The sequence below is a fragment of the Scyliorhinus torazame genome, chromosome 10 (genome assembly GCF_047496885.1).
Source record: "Scyliorhinus torazame isolate Kashiwa2021f chromosome 10, sScyTor2.1, whole genome shotgun sequence".
Taxonomy (NCBI): Eukaryota; Metazoa; Chordata; class Chondrichthyes; order Carcharhiniformes; family Scyliorhinidae; genus Scyliorhinus; species Scyliorhinus torazame.
In genome coordinates, this window is record NC_092716.1 from 157,740,154 (window position 1) to 157,756,635 (window position 16,482).

Here is a 16,482-nt window from a genome sequence, read left to right on the forward strand (position 1 = left end):
TAAAGTTTCTTACCTCGTCAGATATGGCCCCACCAAACGAAGAGTCCGTGGGCTTCTGTCGAAACAGCTGGGGCTGGGGAGCGGAGTGGAGCGGTGCATTAGCCAGTATCCCTGGGATCCATCAAATTCAGACCATATTAATAAGAGACAACTCTCTTTTGCTGCATTCCCGAGTCAAGTGAGTGGCATCCAGTGCAGACCTCCAGCACAAACTGTTCCTTATCCAGCACCAATTAGGAATAACACTCAAAAGAGGCCCTGCGATGGTTGTTATGGGAACTTGGTGAGGGGCAGGTGGAGTCTCATCCAAGCATAAGTGGGGTGAGTAATTCTGCGCTGGAGCTAAAGCACATTTTGGGGGGAAATGGCAAGGGGATTTTTTTGTGCATGGACTGCTGCAATAACTGAAGGAGTGCTGACACCAGATGCCCCATTCCCCAGCATTTCAGTCTCTCACTTTGATGAGCGCAAAGCTTTCAGCAACAAAATCCATAGAATCCCTACAGTGCAGGAGGCCATTTGACCCATTAACCCTCCAAAAGAGCACTCTACTCAAGCCAATCGCTGTCCTATCCCCATAACCCCACGCATTGATCTGTAATCTCATAACCCGGAAAACCCTTCACTCTACCATTAGCATCAAGCTGGGGCCAAACCTGGAGCATCCAGAGGAAACCCAGCGATGTGCAAAACAATGACTAGTAATTTTATCCCACACTTTATTAGAGTATGCAACCTTCTTCCCTCACTTAACTGTAATAATAGAAACATAGAAAATAGGAGCAGGAGTAGGCCATTCGGCCCGTCAAGCCTGCTGCCCCATATAGTATGATCATGGCTGATCCTCTATCTGAATTCCACACTCCCGCACTTTCCCCAAACCCCTTGAAACCTGTAGAGTCCCTAAGAATGTGAGCATTTGTTCTAGACCTCCCACCCTCCCGCTCCCAGCCAGAGGCAATAACATGCCTGCATCCAGAAATATAATGCCAGTCTCACTCTCCTATGGTACTGAGGCATGCAGACCAGAAGATCACAATTTTAACTCTTGGGGTGCATTGAACTAAGGTATGGTTGGGCTCAGTGTCCCTCTACACGGGAGGGAAAATCAAAGTGAATTCCCACTCTTCCTCCCGAAACAGTGATCTGCTTATGTGGGGAATTGACTTGAACTTATCTGTGTCACCTGGTCCACTGACACATTAGTAGTGGACACTGTGGTGATTTTTCAGCAGGCTGCCATTTCCCACAGGTCAGTAAAGAGGGGGTCGAAAAATTCTCTGTTCAGGCATTCCCCCTGCCATCCAGATGCCATGGCATTTACCATGGAATCAAGAGAAAGCATCAAAGAACACCAGAGATGGCCCTGTATGGCAGATGGGACAGTTTATGTGAGAATGGGGTCCAACTGACAGGAAACCATTATTTGAGATTTGATCAAATATAGCACTTATGCTGAATGTATATGGTGACAAATAGCTGTACCATTGCTGACAAAGTGATTAACAAGCTGGGACTTGGTATAAATGTCCATTTACTGGGTTGCATATAAATGGATTTGATTGTATTTGCATCAGACTGGACCAATAAAAAGAAGCATAAAGAGTCAAGCCAATCAAAAGTTGACATCTATTTTCTGTCAGTTCATCCGAACACGATGTTTCTTCCGAGACTAAATCCCTTTTAAGGATTTTTTTCTCTCATCCATTTCCTTCTTTCTTCCAAAATCGCACAAAAAAAAAAACAGGCCTGCTCCTAGGGCTCAATCAACAGGGATATATCTTCGAAGAGAGCCATGGTCGAATCGTGGTTCTTCGCAACCAACTTTATACATCTGGAGCTGTGTTTATGGGTGTCATCCAAGCAGATAGATCCTGTGGGGGAGGGTGGCAGTTTCCCAGTCGGGTTGTCCCAATTAGTTTTTTTTTCAGAAAATATTTTATTGAGGCATTTGTAATTTTCACAGTTTACAGTTTAACACTTTAACATTCCTTAAACAACCGCGCGGACCAACGCACGCAAAAAAACTAAAAACAACATCCCCCACTACCCCCACCCTATTTCCTAATTACCTGTGTACTAAGTTCCCTGTCCTTATCTTACACTACCATGTCTTCCATTTTCCTCTCCTCCCCCCCCCCCCCCCCCCCACCCCTTTACTGCTTGCGTTCAATTGTTCTTGAAGAAATCAGGCTGCCACCTCTGGGCGAACGCCTGAATTGATCATCTCAAGGCAAATTTAATCTTTTCCAGCCTGAGAAATCCTGCCATGTCGCTGACCCACACTCCTGACTTTGGGGGTTCCGAGTCTCTCCATCCCAGCAAAATCCGTCTCCGGGCCACCAGGGAGGGGAAAGCCAGAACATCTGCCTCCCCCCCCCCCTTTGGCCCCCGGATCTTCCAATAACCCAAATATTGCCAATTCTGGACTCGGAGTCACGCTCCCTTCCATGATCTCTGACATAACGTCCGCAAATCCCTGCCAGAATCCACTCAACATCGTACACGCCCAGAACATATGTACATGATTCGCCGGGCTTCCCCCACAGCGCCCACATCTATCCTCCACTTCCTCAAAAAACCTGCTCATCCGGCCTACCGTCATGCGGGCCCTATGGACCACATTGAACTGGATCAGGCTAAGTTTGGCACAAGATGAGGATGAATTGACTCTCTTCAAAGCCTTTTCCCATAATTCGATTTCCAACTTTCCTCCCAGCTCCTCTTACCACTTCCTCTTCACCTCCCCGATAGGGACTCCTTCCCACTCCATCAACTTATATATCTCTGAGACCCTCCCCTGCCCAACCCCTGTTTTGCACATTACTTTATCTTGTAATCCCCACAGTGGGAGGCGAGAAAAGCTTGGAACCTGCCTCCGGACAAAGTCCCGTACCTGCAGGTACCGAAACCCGTTCCCACCCGGCAACTCAAACTCCTCCTCTAACGCCTCCAGGCTCGGGAAACCCTCCTGAATGAAGAGATCCCCAAATCTCTCAATCCTTGCCCGTTGCCAAAAACCCCCGTCCAACCCCCCGGAACAAAACGGTGATTGTCACAGATCGGTGAACACACTGACGCCCCCAAAATCTCGTGCTGTCTCCATTGTCCCCACACCCTCAGGGCTGCCACTACCACTGGGCTTGAGGAGTACAGAGCCGGCGAGAACGGCAGAGGCGCCGTCAATAAAGCCTCCAAACTCGTACCCTGACAGGATGCCGCCTCTACTCACTTCCAAACCGACCACTCCCCCACTAGCCACTTCCTGACCATCGATATGTTGGCCGCCCAGTAATAATTAATAAAACGCGGGAGGGCCAAGCCCCCCTTCCTGCTGCCCCGTTCCAGGAGTGCCTTCTACACCCTCAGGGTTTTACCAGCCCACACAAAACCCAAGATCGCCGCATTCATTTTCCTAAAAAAAGGCCTTCGGAACAAAAATCGGGAGACATTGGGAAAAAAAACAGCAGTCTCGGGAGGACTGTCATCTTCACCGTCTGCACCCTCCCCGCTAGTGTCAACGGGAGCATGTCCCACCTGCGGAAATCCCTTTTCATCTGATCGACCGCTTTACCCAGATTTAACTTGTGGAGCTGTCCCCAATCCTTAGCCACCTGGATCCCCAGATACCTAAAGCTCCTCCCCACCACCTTAAAAGGTAACTCCCTCAGTCTTCTTTCCTCTCCCCGCGCCTGAATCGCAAACACCTCGCACTTTCCCATGTTTAACTTGTAGCCTGAAAACCGCCCAAATTCTTCCAGTGTCTCCATAATTCCTGCCATCCCCCCCAACAGGTCTGTGTTATAACGCATTAAATCATCCGCGTAGAGAGAGACCCTGTGCTCCTCCCCCTCTCACTATCTCCCGCCAAACAGTCGATGACCTAAGGTCCAATGCCAAGGACTCTATGGCCAGGGCAAACAGTAGTGGGGAGAGCGGCACCCCTGTCTTGTCCCCCTACAGAGACTAATACATTCTGACCAGAGCCGGTTGGTTCTTACATTCACCACCACAGACTGGTGTAGCAACCGGAGCCAATCGACAAATCCTTGCCCAAACCCAAATCTGCCTAAAATATCCCATAGGTACTTCCACTCCACCCGGTCAAAGGCCTTTTCTGCATCCATAGCTACTACCACCTCAACCTCGTGCCCTCCGCTGGCATCATTATAACATTCAGGAGCCGTCTAACATTGGACGTCAGGTGCATACCCTTCACAAACCCCGTCTCATCCTCCCCAATTACCTCCGGGACACAATCCTCTATACGTGTGGCCAAGATCTTTGCCAGCAATTTACCGTCTACGTTCAAAAGGAAAATCGACCTGTACGGTCCACCGCTCTCCGGGTCCTTGCCCCGCTTCAAGATGAGCGAGATCGATGCCTGTGATAGCGTTGGGGGAGCACTCCCAGCTCTTTAGACTCGTTTAAAGGCCTTAACCAGGAGCGTCCCCAGTAACCCAGAAAACTTTTTATAAAACTCCACTGGGTATCCATCAGGTCCCGGGACCTTATCCAATTGCATCGCCCCAACCCATCTCTCACCTCCCCGAGCCCAATTGGGCCCCCCAGGCATTCCACCAGCTCTGCATCTACCTTCAGGAACTCTAGCCTCTCCAAAAATTGCTTCATACCCTCCTCCCCGGCTGAGGGTTCCAATTCATAGAGTCGACAATAGAATTCGCGAAACACTTCATTTATCGCCCCCGGGTCCACCACTACCATCCCCCTCATATCCTTTACTTTCCCAATTTCTCTCGCCGCCTCCTGCTTCCTCAGTTGATGTGCTAGCACCCTACTCGCTTTCTCCCCATACTCGTATATTGCCCCTTTCACCTTCCTCAACTACCCTCCTGCCTTACCTGTGGACAGGAGCCCAAATTCCATTTGGAGTCTCCTTCAGGAGCTCCTCATCCGGAGACTCCGCATATCTGCTGTCCACCTGTAGGATTTCACCTACCAGTCTGTCCAACTCTGCCCGTTCAGTCTTCTCCCTGTGGGCCCGAATCAAAATAGATTCCCCTCTGATAACCGCCTTCAATGCTTCCCAAACCACCCCTGCCGCGGTCTCTCCCGTGTCATTGCTCTTTATGTACCCCGCTCACAAACCTCATCCTCCGCTAACAGCCCTACATCTAACCTCCACTGTGGACGCTGGGCCTTTCCTGTGCTTACCCGTACGTCTATCCAGTGTGGAGCGGGTTCGACACCACGATTGCTGAATACTCTGTGTCCTCCCCCCACTCTTAGTATAAGTTCCCAGAATAATGGCAAAAAGCGCAAAAAACAAACCAACAATCCCTCCCAAGGTCCAAGCACAGAGGCCCACTCCTCCTCCCTCAACAAAATCTTATCTGTTCTAACACCTTCAAGCAGCACCAAATAGAAAAAGGACAAAGAAAAAGGAATTATACATGTGAAAACTCAAACAGCTTTTCAAACATCGCAATTTAAATTACAGAGTTAAAAGACTAAGGTTTCTAAAAGGGCAACGCATAACTTCCAATTCGGTTCTCCACAGTCAAGTTCTAAGATCCTTGTTTGTCTACCAGGTTATTGTCCTTCATGAAGTCCGCCACGTCCTCCGACGAGCCAAAATACAACTCCGGACCCTCATGAGTCACCCAAAGACGGGCCGGGTAAAGCAGACCAAACTTTATTTGCTTCTCGTACAGGGTCACCTTGACCTTATTAAAACTCGCCCTCCCCTTTGCGAGATCTGCTCCCAAGTCTTGGTACACCCGGATCTCAGAATCTTCCTACATGCACCATTTTGTCTGACTGGCCCACCTCATGATGTGTTCCTTCTCTAGGAACCGATGCAGCCGTACCACCATCGCCCTCGGGAGCTCACTCCCCAGGGGCTTAGGTATGAGCGCCCTATGGGCCCCGGTCCACCTCCAACAGCAACTTGGGGAATGAACCTTGTCCTATCAACTTCTCCAGCATCCTCCCCACATACGCACCAGCATCTGATCCTTCCTTCCCCTCTGGCAGACCGATGATACGGATATTCTGTCTCCGAGAGCGGTTCTCCAGGTCCTCCACCTTCTCCAGCAGCCGTTTCTGTTGGTCCTGTAGCATCCCGATCTCCATTGCCATCACAGTAGACTGCTCCTCTCATTCCACCGCCAGCTCCTCCAACTTCTGGATCGCCTGTCCCTGGGTCGTCAATCTCTCTTCCACACGGTCGACCACTGCCCTGATCGAGTCCACCACCTGGGCCATGTCCACCGCACATTCCTTGCGATGTTGAGTGAACTTTTCAGTCAAGAAGTCCACCAATTGGTCCGTCGACCATTGAGCTGGCGAGGTCAAACCCTGCTTCCCCAGCCATTGCCTCCTTCAAACTCTGGTCCTCGCTGCCAGCCAACTTTTGATTTATCCTTTTTTGATTTTTTTCTAGGGCGCAGTCCCATAAGCTAGGGGTGACCTCCTTCTCCTCTCCCTTTCACACCATTATTCTGGTGGAAATCCAGCTTTAAAGCCGCAAAAAGACCACCAAGAGCGGGAGCTGCCAAATGTGCGACCTTTCACTCCATAGCCGCCACCGGAAGTCTTGTCCCAATTAGTTGACATAACTTCAGGGAAAGACTTGTTCACACACTGTTAGGGGAGATGGTGGCGAGTGGTATTCTTACTGGAATAGTAATCCAGAGAACTAGGGTAATGCTCTGAGAAACCTGGGTTTGAATGAAATTCGATATTTTTAAAATCTGGAATTGCTGTCAACCATTATCGATTGTCATAAAAACCCAGATCGTTCACTGATGTCCTTTAAGGAAGGATATCTGCAATCCTTCCCTGGTCTGACCTACATGTGAATCCAGAGCCACAGTTGACTATTAATTGCCCTCAAAGATGGGCAAGAAATAATCATTTATTTTAATTTTTAAAAGATTATTATTTATTGCCCATCTTTGAGGGCAATTAAGAGGGCAATAAATGCTGGCCCAGCCAGCACCGGCCACATCCAATGAACGAATGGAAAAAAATAGTGTGACGCAAAATCTACATTCACGTTAGCTGGTCTATCCTAGAATTTATGCACCCCAGGAGCCTTCTGTCGCCCATCTTCAACTAATTCTATCAGTACATCCTTCTGTTTCTTACTCCCTCATATTCTTTTCTGACTTCCCCTGAAATGCATCAAGGCTATTCCAGTCAAATATTCCTTGTGGTAGTGCCTTCCACAATCAGGATGGATGGATTCACTAATATCCCTCAGAGAGGGAAACCTGGGATTCTCCAACCCCGCGCTGGGCAGGAGAATTGCCGGGGGAGGCGTGAATCATGCAGCTCCAATCCGCCGATTCTCCGGTGACCGGACAACCGCCAGCGCGGTTGATGCGGCGCCAGTCTGGGGCCAACACGACCCTCCCGGTAATTCTCCCCGCACAATGGGCTGAGTGCCCGCCGAGTTAGACCGAGTCCTGCCGGCGTCATTCTCATGTGGTCATACCCGGTGGGACCTTGGCATTCATGCTGCGGGGGGGGGCGGCCAGGTGGGAGGGAGGGGGGGGGGGGCCTCCACGGTGGCCTGGCCCACAATCGGGGCCTACTGATCGCCGGATGGGCTTATCCCAGTGGGGGCCTATGTTCCTCTGCGCTGGGCTCCTGTAGGTCTCCGCCATGTTGCGTCGAGGCCGGCGCAGAGAAGGTAACCCACGCGCATGCGCGAACTCGCGCCATCCATGCTGATGCCCGTTTCGGCAGCTGGAGCAGCGCGAGCCTCTCCAGTGCCGTGGTTGCCCCCAGTGCTGCGCAGGATCGCTGATCCTGGGGGCCAGATGACGCCGTCGTAAAACGCTCCGGCGTTTACGACGGCGTCAACACTTAGCCCCAGGATCAGAGAATCCCGTCCCTGTTATCTGTACACAGTCTGGCCTATAAGTGGCTCTCGACCCACAGCAATGTGGTTGACTCTTAACTGCCCTCTGAAATAGCCTAGCAAGCCATTCAGTTGTATCCAGAGAAGTTATAATAAGAATAAAATTGAATGGATCACCTCGTATCAATTTGCACTGGATTCGGACATGACAAGGGGGTGCTCCACCCAGTTGACTCTGCAAAGTCCTTCTCACTAACGTCTGGGGACTCAGCCAGAATTGGGAGAGATGTCCCACAGATCCATCAAACCTGACCGTCATAATCACAATATCACATACAGCAGTCAACATCCCAAACTCCTCCATCTCAAGTGCTGTGGTATCACAGTGCTATATAGCCGGAGGGTGCGGCCTTTGGAGTCCTCACCTTTGACCCTTGACCTCCATGAATTCTCAAAGCATCAGGAACTCTGCTGCTGATTACCACTTACTCCTCTCACTCAACTGCTGAATCGCTGAAATAAGGGCACTGAATGTACTCTAGATGGGGGCGTTGCATCTCCACAATAAGGAGGACGCTGTCTATCCTGTTGTGCGACACTATCGCTTTGCTGGATAGACTAGATTATGACTGCATCCAGCAGCTCCAAGTTGGGATTGAACTGGCACTGTGGACCATCAGCAGCAGCAGAATTGTATTCCAACACAGTCTGTAATCTCATAACCCAGCAAATCTTTCACTCTACCATTAGCATTAAGCTAGGTCCAAACTTGATTCAATGAGGGGTGTAGCAATGAAGTTACTGTGAAAATCCCCTAAACGATCGATCCCATGACAAAAGAATTAATGAGAATCAGATTAGTGTTCCAGGCCCAACCATCTTCAGCTGCTTCATCAATTGTGTGTGCGTGTGAAAGCGAGGGAGTGTGTGTGTGCGCAAGAGAGGGAGAGAGTGAGTATGTGTGTGAAAGAGGGAAAGAATGAGTGTGTGTGAAAGAGAGTGAGACTGTGTGAACGAGGGGAAGAGTGTGTGAAAGAGAGCGAGAGCGTGACTGCGAAAGAGTGTGTGAAAGAGGAGAAATTGAGTGTGTGTGACCAGAAGTGGTCGAAAAAGGAGAGTACAACCGTCGAAGGTTGGTGTGGAGCCTGCGACACGGGAAGATGGCGGAGGGTCAGGGTCTCTGAGCTTGCCGGCCCAGTGATCGACGGATCAGTTAGTGAGCTTCCTCCATGAGAGGTTTGCCCAGCAGAGGAAGGAGAACTTGGAGGACCTGGCCAGAGTGGTGGATCCGACAAAGGCGGGGATTGACCGCGTGGAAATGAGGTCAGAGGCACAGGGTCAGGCGATCCGGAAGGTGGAGGAGGCGATGGGGGAGCAAGAGGCGCCTCGATTGTTGCAGAGATGCGGTTGATGAGAGATCAACAGAGGAGGCTTCTGGATAAGATGGAGGACTTGGAGAATGGATCGTGCAGGCAGAACTTGAGGATCGTGGGCCTGCCGGAGGGCAGTGAGGGAGTGAACGCCAGTGCATATATGGCGCGGATGTTGGAGAATCTGCTGGGTGAAGAACCGTTTGCTCAGCACTTGGAAGTGGACAGGGCGCACAGGGTACTTATGAGGAAGCTGCAGAGAAATGAGCTGTTGAGGGTGTCGCCGACCAGGCTGATCACATGGAATGTGAGAGGGTTGAATGGGCCAGTCAGGAGGGCCCGTGTGTTCGCACATCTGAAAAGCTTAAAGGCGGACTTAGCAATGATACAGGAGACACGCCTGAGGGTGGTGGATCAGGCTAAGCTGGGAAAGGGTAGGGCTAGATTCCAAAACAAGTGGAGTGGCGATTTTGATTATAAGTGGGTGGCATTTGAAGTGGGAAGTATCATGGCGGACCTGTGGGAAGAAGATACATTATGGTGAGCGGGAAGCTGGAGGGGATGCAGGTTGTGATGGTGAACATTTATGCACCGACCTGGGATGTTGCCGAGTTCATGAGGCGGGTATTGGGGAAGATCCCTGATCTGGACTCGCATCGGCTGATTATGGAGGGGGGGGGGACTTTAATATGGTTATGGATTCAAGGCTGGATCAGTCGAATTCGAGGACAGGGGGGTGTCGGCATTTGTGAAGGAGCTAAAAGGGGTTTATGGGACAGATGGGGGGTAGATCCGTGGAGGTTTTGGCGGCCGAGAGCGAAAGAGTACTTATTCTTTTCCCCTGGACTCAAAGTGCACTCCCGAATTGACTTTTTCGTTATGGATAGGACGTTGTTGACGGGGCTGCTGGGCGTTGAATACTTGGCGTTAGTAGTTTTGGATCATGCCCCACACTGGGTGGATTTTCGGATGAGTAAGGAGGGGGGGGCCAGCGCCGCACTGGAGGTTAGATGTGGGGCTATTAGCATGGGAGTAGGTGTGTGTGTGGGTGAGGGAGGCCATTCGGAGGTATGTGGAGATAAACAATGCAGGGGAGGTCTCAGAAACTATGGTATGGGAGGCGTTGAAGGCAGTGGTAAGAGGGGAATTTATCTCGATTTGGGCACACAGGGAGAAGGCGGAGCGGGTGAAGATGGATAGATTAGTGCTAGAGATTCTCCAGGTGGACACAAGGTACTTGGAGGCCCCGGAGGTGGGATTCTTGAAGGAGCAGCAGAAGCTGCAGATGGAGTTTGGGTTGCTATCCACAGGGAAGGCAGTGGGACAGTTGAGAAAGGTGACCGGGGCGGTGTAAGAATATGGGGAGAAGGCTAGCAGGATGCTCGCACATCAGTTAAGGAAACGGGAGGCGGCGAGGGAGATAGGAAGAGTGAAGGACAGAGGAGGAATACGATTTTGATCCCAGTGGGGGTGAATGGGGTGTTTAGAGACTTTTACAGCAGGTTATACGAGTCGGAGGCCCCAGCCGGGGTGGAAGGGATGAGGCGGTTTTTGGAGAGAGTGGAGTTTCTGAGGGTGGAGGAAGAGCTGATAGAGGGTCTGAGTGCCCCAATTGGGCTGTTTGAAGTGGTGGAGGGGCTGGAGGCAATGCAGTCGGGCAAGGCCCCTGGGCCAGATGGGTACCCAGTGGAGTTTTATAAAAGGTTTTCAGGAGTGCTGGGGCCCTTGCTGGTATGGGCGTTTAATGAGGCAAGGGAGCGAGGGGTAATCCCTCCGACGATGTCACAGGCCTTGATTTATCTCATCCTGAAGTGGGTCGTATAGGTCAATCTCCCTACTAAATGTAGACGCCAAGCTGCTGGCCAAGATCTTGGCCTGGAGAATAGAGATTTGGGTGCCAGGGGGAATAGGGGAGGACCAGACGGGGTTTGTGAAGGGGAAGCATTTAACGGCGAACTTTAGAAGGCTGCTAAAGGTGATTATGATGCCCTCTGAGGGAAGGAAGGTGGAGATGGTGGTCGCCATGGATGCGGAGAAGACCTTTGATTGGGTGGAGTGGGAGGATCTGTGGGAGGTGCTGGGGCGGTTTGGGTTTGGGCAAGGTTTTGTGGACTGGGTCCGGTTGCTGTAGCAGGCACCGATGGCGAGTGTGCAGACGAACCAATTGAGCTTGGATTATTTTAGGCTGCACCGGGGGCCAAGGCAGGGATGTCCACTCTTCCCACTGTTGTTTGCCTTGGCCATAGAGCCACTGGCCATGGTGCTGAGAGCGTCAAAGGACTGGCAGGGGATTGTGCGGGGGGTGGAGCACAGGGTCTCGCTATGTGCGGACAACCTACTTTTGTATATTTCTGACCCGCTGGAGGAGGGATTGGAGAGATTATGGGGATTTTAGGGGAATTCGGCCGGTTTTCGGGGTATAAATTGAATATGGGTAAAAGTGAGGTCTTTGTGAATCAGGCGACGGGGCAGGAGAGGAGACTGGGGAGATGCCTTTCAAGGTGGTGGGGGAGAACTTTAGGTATTTGGGTGTCCAGATGGCGTGGGAGTGGGAGCAGCTGCACAAGCTGAATCTGGCTTGGTTAGTGGAGCAGATGAAGGGGGTCTTTAGAAGGTGGGATATGCTTCCGTTGTCACTGGCAGGGAGGGTACAGACGGTAACGAGGACGGTTCTCCTGAGGTTTTTGCTTATTTTTCGGTGCCTGCCTATTTTTATCTCCAAGGCTTTCTTTAAGCGGGTGAATGCTGTGATCTCTGAGTTTGTGTAGAATCATAGAATCATAGAATTTACAGTGCAGAAGGAGGCCATTCGGCCCATCGAGTCTGCACCGGATCTTGGAAAGAGCACCCTACCCAAGGTCCATACTTCTACACAATCCCCATAACCCAGTAACCCCACCCAACATTAAGGGCAATTTTAGACACTAAGGGCAATTTAGCTTGGCCAATCCACCGAACCTGCACATCTTTGGACTGTGGGAGGAAAGCGGAGCACCCGGAGGAAACCCACGCTCACACGGGGAGAACATGCAGACTCCGCACAGACAGTGACCCAAGCCAGGAATCGAACCTGGAACCCTGGAGCTGTGAAGCAATTGGGCTAACCACAATGCTACCGTGCTGCCCCGTGTGGGCGGGGAAAACCCCGCAGGCAAAGAAGGTGCTGCTGGAGTGGGGTTGAGGAGTGGGGGGGGCTGGCCCTATCGAATTTCAGGAACTACTACTGGGCGGCGAACATCGCCATGGTCAGGAAGTGGGTAATGGCGGAGGGGTCAGTGTGGGAGCGGGTGGAGGCGGCTTCCTGTAGGGGCACAGGTTTAGGGGCTCTGTTAACGGCACCTGTGCCGTTCTCGCTGACTCGGTACTCCACAAGCCCGGTGCTAGTGGCGGCCTTGAGGGTGTGGGGACAGTGGCGGAAGCGCATGGGAGTGGAGGGGGCATCGATATGGGCACCTATTTGTGGCGTTGGCACTAGAGCGGCTGGATGGGAGGTTTCAAAGGTGGCAGCGAGTGCGGATTGAACGTTTTGGGGACCTGTTTATTGATGGCAGCTTTTCATGCTTGGAGGATCTGGAGGTGGAGTTTGAGATGCCTGGGAGGAATGGGATCCGCTACCTGCAGGTGAGGGACTTTGTGCGGAGACAGGTCTCAACCTTTCCATACCTACTGCCCCAGGGGGTACAGGACAAGGTAGTGTCGAAAACAGGAGTGGGAGAAGGGAAAGTCTCGGAAATTTATAAAGAACTCATGAAATGGGAGGGAACCCCGATAGGGGAGGTGAAGAGAAAATGGGAGGAAGTGTTGGGCAAGGAATTAGAGGCGGGACTGTGGGAGGATGCCCTCAGTAGGGTTAATGCGTCCTCGTTGTGTGCCAGGCTCAGCCTGATACAATTCAAGGTGGATCACAGGGAGCACGCATATAACTGTGGCCCTAATGAGCAGGTTCTTTGAAGGGGTGGATGTTAGGTGTGGGCGGTGAGCGAGAGGGCCCGCAAATCATGTCCACATGTTTTGGGCATGTCTGAGGCTTTGGGGATTTTGGCAGGGATTTGCCGATGGCAAATCCACAGTATTGAAGGTGCGGCTGGTTCCGAGTCCAGAGGTGGCGATTTTTGGTGTGTCGGAAAACCCGGGAGTCCAGGGGGCGAGAGAGGCTGATGTGTTGGCCTTTGCCTCCTGGTAGCGGGGAGACGGATCTTATTGCCGTGGAGGGACTCGGAGTTAGTGACATGGTTGGGTTTCTCAGGCTTGAGAAGATCAAGTTTGCCCTGAGGGGATTGATGCTAGGGTTCACCCGGACGTAGCAGCCGTTTATTGACTTCTTTGGGGAAAATTAAGCTGTCAGCAGATATAAAAAGGGGGAGGGTAAAGGCAAAGAGGGAGGCAAGGGGTGGAGGGGAGGGTTGTTTGAGGTGGGATACAATTAGTGGGGAAGGGGGACTGGGGAACTGTGTATGTGAACCACGTTGGCTGGGTTTGGTTGATGGGGGTGTTATTTGTTCTGTTGTTTGTTCCTCTTCAAAACTGTTGTTAAAAACATGAGGGAAAATGTGTTTCGTGAAAGCAAGGGAGAGACTATCTGTGAAAGAGGGGCGAGAGAATGCACATGTATGAAAGAAAGGGAGAGAATGAGGGTGTGAGTGTGTTTGGATGAAGGAGGGAGTGAGTGTGTGTGAAAGAGAGTGAGGGTGAAAGGGTGGGGTTCTCTCAGCCCACGCCGGGCCGGAGAATCCAGAGAGCGGACAATCGGTACCATTGGCGCTGGCGCGGTCGGCTCTACGCGATTCTCCACCCGGGATGGGCCGAATGGCCGCATTAAAAAATCCGAGTACCGCCGACACCGTCCACGTGTGGTCTTACCCGGCGGGACCTTGGAGGGGGTCCGACCCGGGGGGGCCTCCGCTGTGGCCTCCGCTGTGGCCTGGCCCACGGTCGGGGCCTATCGATCGGCGGGCCGCAGTCTCGGGCCCTGTATCCCCACGCCATGTTGCGTCGGGGCTGGCGCGGAGAAGGGAGCCACCTCGCATGCGCGCATTGGCGGCAGTTGCAATGCGCATGCGCAGACACGCGGCGCCCACGTGACGCCGGTATCGGCAGCTGGAGCGGCGTGGGTCGTGCTGTCGTGAAACCCGCGCCGTTTACGACGGCGCCAACACTTAGCCTCAGGATCAGAGAATCCCGTCCAAAGTGTGTGAAAGGGGGAGAATGAGAGGGTGTGTGCGAAAGAGAGGAAATAAAAATAAAAAAAATTTAGAGTACCCAATTCAATTTTTCCAATTAAGGGGCAATTTAGTGTGGCCAATCCACCTACCCTGCACATCTTTGGGTTCTGGGGGTGAAACCCATGCAAAGACGGGGAGAATGTGAAAACTCCACACGGACAGTTACCCAGAGCCGGGATCGAACCTGGCACCTCGGTGCAGTTATGCAGTGATGCACAATCAATAACCACTAAAGCGAGGTTGTAGTCCAACTGAAGGCTTTAATAAGCTAGATGATTCCCCCAGCAGCTCAGGTACAGAATGAAGGCTGCTGGGGCGGCACGGGCTCTCATACCCCGCCTAGCAGGGTGGAGCTACCATACAGCTTGACCAATAGGAAGCATACAATTTCTACCAATGGTGTTCCAGCATTACCAGGTACCGTAATACCTTTACTACCACATGCAGCAGTGCTAACCACTGTGCTGCCGGAAAGAGGGGGAATGAGTGTGTGTGAAAGAGGGAGAAACTGCGTGTCTAAACGAGGGAGTGAGTGTGTGTGAAAGAGTGAGAGAATATATGTGTGTGTGAAAGAGAGGGAGAATGTGTGTGTGTGAAACAGGGAGAATGTGTGTGTGTGAAACAGGGAAAATGTGTGTGTGTGAAAGAGAGAGTTTGTGTGAAAGAGAGGGAGAATGTGTGTGTGTGTGTGTGTGAAAGAGAGGGAGAGTGTGTGTGAGAGAGGGAGAGTGTGTGTGTGAAAGCGAGGGAGAATGTGTGTGTGTGTGTGTGTGAAAGAGAGGGAGAGTGTGTGTGTGTGAAAGAGAGGGAGAGTGTGTGTGTGAGAGAGGGAGAGTGTGTGTGTGAAAGCGAGGGAGAATGTGTGTGTGTGTGTGAAAGAGAGTGAATGTGTGTGTGTGAGAGAGGAAGCTGTAGCCACCCGAGTTGGCCACTTCCCGACTTAAAATGGAGAACCGCAAAGGCTGAAGGGAAATTCAGCCAACACAAGCAAAGACTAGCAAATACAGAAATCATGTATATTGAAACCTGCAAAACAACCAGACAGCACTGAAACCAGCAGCCATCTACATAGTAATGCAGCAGCCATCTACATAGTAATGCAGCAGCCATCTACATAGTAATGCAGCAGCCATCTACATAGTAATGAGCAATTCCAAGGCACAATGGCAACAGTTAAGGTGAATAAAACCAAGCCAGACTCCTCGGCGCCAGCAGGAGCCAAGACAAAGGAAGGTGGAGACATCGATCCAAGTGATCGGAAAGTGGTCCAATCACTTGGAACCAGGTACGGGATCCGCCCCAAAGGGCGGGAAGCCCCTGGGGACTATAAAGTAAAGCCCCCAAGTTCAAATCGTTCTTCTTTGGCAGGATCACTCAGCAACTTGAATCAACCCGTGAGAGTGGCCTGTCCAAGCTGCCGCATCAACTAAATAAGTCTCCACAGTCAACGCTCGCTACAAGATAGGCGCTCCTAGCTACAAGTCTATACCAGCTTTTGAATCCTGCAGACTCCGGACCTGAACGAAAGGCCATTTGTTCCCCTGACCTGGTGGGCCAATTCCGAAGCTAAGTATTGGCCTTTTAGTGATAGAGATAGTCTAGAAAGTAGAGTTTATGCATGAGTAGTGATTTACTGTGTATAATAAATGTGTTTTGATTTGAATCTTACTAATTGGTGTGTTGAGTTATTGATCATTACTTGAACTTGAACCTCGTGGCGGTATCATAAAGATACCTGGCGACTCTAGAGCAAAGGTTAAACAAACAGAGCAAATTACGATTTAAGAGCCAACCAAAAGTTAGCAACAAAGCGTGTGTGAAAGAGGTAGAGAGTGTGTGTGTGTGAAAGAGAGAGAGAATGTGTGTTTGTGTGAAAGAGGGAGAATGTGTGTGAAAGAGCGGGAGAGTGTGTGTGAGAGAGGGAGAGTGCGTGTGTGCAAAAGAGAGGGTGTGTGTGAAAGGGGGAGAATGTGTGTTTGTGTGAAATAGAGCGAGAGTGTGTGTGTGAGGGAGAGTGTGTGTGAGAGAGGGAAAGTGTGTGTGTGCAAAAGAGAGGGAG